At 46.6% G+C, this 4,575-nt stretch overlaps 1 long non-coding RNA gene across 1 annotated transcript; it reads left to right on the top strand.

Moving 5' to 3' along the window:
- The first annotated feature begins 1 nt into the window (after position 1).
- Positions 2-3,374, top strand: LOC103797673. Its single transcript, XR_624727.1, has 4 exons — positions 2-575; positions 1,535-1,573; positions 2,681-2,767; positions 3,030-3,374. It is a non-coding gene; the product is annotated as an uncharacterized LOC103797673 (long non-coding RNA).
- Positions 3,375-4,575: the final 1,201 nt, after the last annotated feature.

The following is a 4,575-nucleotide window of genomic DNA, read 5'->3' as shown; positions in this document are numbered from 1 at the left end:
AAAAAATAACCCGCTAGGAGTATTTATTAGCTAATAGATGGTTGTACTGATGGCTTGTTTTTCATTTTTTTTATGCTTTTTTGGTCCATCTATTAATAAAAATGAACCCGTTACAGAGTCACCATCATGTCTCTTCTCACCACCCTCTGAGTCTGCATTAGCCAGTCAACTAGCCCTTTCAGCGTCATGTGACCAGCGCGCCCCACGCAGCTTGGCTGGTGTCGTTTCACATGACCCAGGCATGGCCAGTCGTCAGGTTGCACCGCCCTTTGGTTCCCGAGCATGCTGTTTTCTCTCAGCCTTCTCTCCAACCTTAACCAAATCGGCAGCAGCCACCTCGACCGCCCACACATTCCCGGCCAATCAGCTCAGCTGTTTATTTACCAAATGTGTCTTCACAACAACTACAGCAGCAGCCTTCGGCTAACAAAAAAGCAGGAAAAATCCACAACACCCCCTTCGCCAACCAACTAAATCCAACGCAACATCTGGCAAAACCTTTTCAGCAAATTCTTCTTGGCAGTCAGTCCGGCAGCCTCACCTCACCATTTCTAGCTTGTTGAAACCAAAGACTAGTAAGTTTTTCCTGCTTATACAGTTTACTGCTGGTTAAAAATAAGGAGTAAGCGGCTTAATAAGTAATTACTTTTCTCAATCAAAGGCTGGCTGTGCATATAATTGAGTGGTAACGTACATATGTTGCTTGAGAAAACTTTTAAGGGTGATATGGAAGCTCTTACACTGGGAATAACAGCAAAAAAAAAGACGAAAAAAACCGAACAGGATTATTTGCATGTGAGATGCCAAACTAAATTCTTTAATAAAGCTCTAACCAAATGTAGCTTTTTTTTTCCTTGCCAGACAAATCCTATCACCTTTAAATGGTTTTACTAACAGTTTTCAAACCTTAAAACAATGACTTTTTTTGGGATGAACTGGGCCGAGCTAAGGTTATATTTTTAATTTTTAATCTTTTTTTTTTAAAAAAAACGAAAATAGCCTAAACACACTCTGATGGCATTAAAAATCACAACTATGCAGTTCTAATGTAGCACTTAATGGCATTAGCAGTATTGACACTGAGCGCATTTTCACTTTTTTTTTTTCTCCCACTTGGTATCTCTTATGTCTTGTTACAACCTTTTTGCCTTGCATGGGTTCCAAAACATTTTGGTCTGTGCTATTTTTTGGTTGGTTGTTGGTTTTGGTTTTTTTTTTTTATGGAACCACTTGTGGGACTTTGGTGTGGTGTTCTGGGCAGTGTATTTAGTCGAAATGGAAAGTGTTTGCATTGGACAACTGTGCTCTGGAGCAATTAGTTAAAAGTGATTCGTGGTTGGAAATGTGCTGTTCACACTGAGCTTGGTTTTACTGCCTAATCTTTCCATGCCTTTTACTGGATGATGGATGCCAGTTATTCTTGGCACGTTCCCTGGGCCCAACAGTGAGTTTGACAAGTTGGGAAATGCCTCACTCACCCCAGTAATGCTCAGAGAGTGGATCAAGTGCCTCACATCTGCCTTTCTGGTTCTAGATCACCGCGAAGGAGAAGCTTCTCCCGGAGCCGCAGCAGGTAGGAATCCATCCCTCACCACAGGGGCATCTCCAGCCCCGAGGTTTGAACATAAAGGTCTGCAAAACATGTCCTGTGAGGAAGGGCTGAGGGAGTTGGGTCTGTTCAGCCTTGAAAAGAGGCTCAGGGGTGACGTCATGGCTCTCTCCAACTCCCTGACAGGGTTGGAGAGAGGTGGGGGAGTCTCTCCTGCCATGGCTGCAGGGAGAGGAGTAGAGGAATGGCCTTGAGCTGAGCCAGGGCTGAGGCAGATAGACATTAGGATAAATGTTTTCCCTGTGAGGGTGTTCAGGCACTGGAACATTGCCCAGGGAGGTGGTGCAGTCACCATCTCTGGAAGTGTTTAAGAGGTGTCTGGATCTGGTGCTGGAGGATATGGTGTAGGGTGTACAGCAGAGTGGCAGGTTAGTGATTGGACTCTGGTCTTAGAGGTCTCCTCCAACCTGGATGATAACTGTGATTCTAACAGGAGCAGCGCAGAGCAGCTCTGCCCCCAGTCACAGGGCAGTTTGGTAAAAGAGAAACAGCTCTGCCTCTGCCATAGTGTTTGCCTGGAATTCACAGCTGTTTGAGATTCCGGGTTAGACTGGAGAGGATATTAAGGATGGAAGTAATTTCCATTCTGCAGCTGCCAGTTTTTCCCAAAGTTTGTGTGTTAATGTGCTGCTCCCCACCAGGTCCTGTGGGTGTAGAATTATGAAGCCCTTAGGTGGGAAAAGACCTTTGAGATTGAGTCCAGCTATAAATCAGGGTGGTAATTAGATGGGATTTGCTGGGTGAGCTACGTGGAGCCTGGGAGCACATTCTGCTGTCACACACTGCTGTGATAGGATCTGGGAAGCTTCCAGAATCCATGGGGGATGTGTAGGTGTACATGGACACACCATGTTAACTCACTTGCAGTGTCTGGACAGGGACAAACTGCTGCAGAGCTCTGGGTGCCTGTTCACAGCTCGAGCTCTTGGCTCTAGCTGGTTATTCTCACCTGAAGCAAAGGTTGAACAGGTTGAGTAGTTAGAAACCTTCACTGCTGGGGGGGAGTTCCTGAGGTAGCCTTGTTGGCTGATGGAGCTTTGCTCTGATGGTTGGTGTTGTGATCTGTACCAGGTCCCTCTCCAGAGACAGAAGAAGAGAGAGATCACTCTCACGGGAGAGGAACCACAAGCCTTCTCGCTCCTTTTCCAGGTCTCGCAGGTAAGGAGAGTCTCCAGTGACTTTGTGTGCTGAGTAAACATGGGGAAATGATTTTCTGTGCCTTGGTAATGCTGAAAAAGATTGTGGGAATCTAGAATCTTCGGAGGTTCTTCACCTTGAAGCATGAAATAACTCCTTAAATGAACAGGATTGTTAAATGGTTAAATCTCTGCTGTTTGGGCTGGAGGGTTTAAAGGAGAACGTGCTGCTCTTGACACCTGGACACTAACCCAACCTCTCTTGTTCCTCTCTTGTTCCTCAGTCGCTCCAGGTCAAATGAGAGGAAATAGGACTGTGGGAAGGAGCTGTGTACAGGAAGTCACGAGACCTGAGGGCCAGGAGGAGTATGTACAGAACATTGTTTTGTTTCGAAACTTCATAAAGCTTTTGGTGCATTTTTAAAATGTTTTAGCTGTCGAACTCGCTTTGTTCCTTGTATCTTGTAACAGGTGGCAAATGTAAAGATGTGAATCTGTATATGGTTTCTGAGCAGATCCTATGATTTGTAATATTAATGGTTTTCCAATGTACCATTAGATGTGGTTGGTGTGTGTGTGGAATGGTGAGCAGTCTGTGTCTGCAGCTGGAGAGTGCTGCTGGGCTGGGGTGGTGTGTTCTGGTGGGATCACACAGCAGGGAGGGGAGAGAAGTGCTGCAGCTTCCTCCAGCTCCAGCAGATTACCTGGAGCTGAACTGCTTTATATAGTACATGGAATACAAATTTTTAGCCATAGTACAGTTAATTTTGTACTTGGTATGACTGGAGCACTTCTTGAATAGCCAATTGTGATTGACCATCTATTCCAGAACCTCTGAATTGACCAAATACTCCACAGAACTGACACCTGGAGTGGATGTGTTGTGTCTAATGGTACATTGTAAACTTTAGGAATTAAACATTTCTTTACTGTACAAGAATTTTCATGTCACTTGTAAAATGTCTTTTGTGAGATCCTTGGGATTAAAGTTTTGGTTACAACTTGTTGTTCAGTATTTAACTCCTATTTGCTGGGCACAGTCACAGTGCTTGGGTCAAGCTGTGTGTGTGGGGTGAGATGAGAGTCACCTCTGAACTGTCCCACACCTATCCCTGGCAGGGCCACACTCTGCCACTGGCCTCTAGTCCTGTGCCACTGGTGTCACTGGTCAGGAGGTGCTGCTGCCCAACTTCTCACCTAACAGTGAGCCCTGAATTGCTTATTTGCAAAAACAGCTGGAGATGGAAAGGTTCACCATGAGCTTTGCATCCTGGGTGTGGGTTGGGTAACAGTGTGTTAAAGATGCTCTTCCCATCTCAGTTTGGAATGACTGATCTGTGAACTGAAAATTGACACTGTAAAACCACAGTGTGGCTGGAGAGCTGGTGGAGCTCCCACCCTGCCCAGTGGCTCCCTTGGGGCTGTAGCCAAGAGTTCAGATGTGGTTTAGGGTAAATCCCTCACTGCCAGTGGAATTTCCATCACTGGTGGGGACAAGCTGTAGGGGAAGGACACACTGCTGCCGAGTTCAGTGTCTGCATGGATTTATTTTTTAACTACTTACTGCTCTTTATGGTTGGACTTGATGCTCTGAAGGTCTTTGCCAACCTCAACCACTGTGATTCTCCTGAGCAGTTCCAGTGCTGTGAGTGGAGCGGTGCGAGGGGCACAGACAGCCCTCCCTCCCAGACTGGATGTTCAGCAGTGAGCTGGGAGGAGCTGGGAGCAGGTCCTGATTTTCCCTGCCTGTTTTCCCTTCGGGGCGAGGCGAGGAGGCTGCGGCTGTGCTCGCAGTGCCGCGGGGCCCCGGCAGAGGTCAGCGCGGCCCTG

The sequence above is a fragment of the Acanthisitta chloris genome, unplaced genomic scaffold (genome assembly GCF_000695815.1).
Source record: "Acanthisitta chloris isolate BGI_N310 unplaced genomic scaffold, ASM69581v1 scaffold43982, whole genome shotgun sequence".
In the NCBI taxonomy this organism is placed as follows: domain Eukaryota; kingdom Metazoa; phylum Chordata; class Aves; order Passeriformes; family Acanthisittidae; genus Acanthisitta; species Acanthisitta chloris.
The sequence above is the reverse complement of the archived record's forward strand: the minus strand, read 5'-3'. Positions and strand labels throughout refer to the sequence as shown.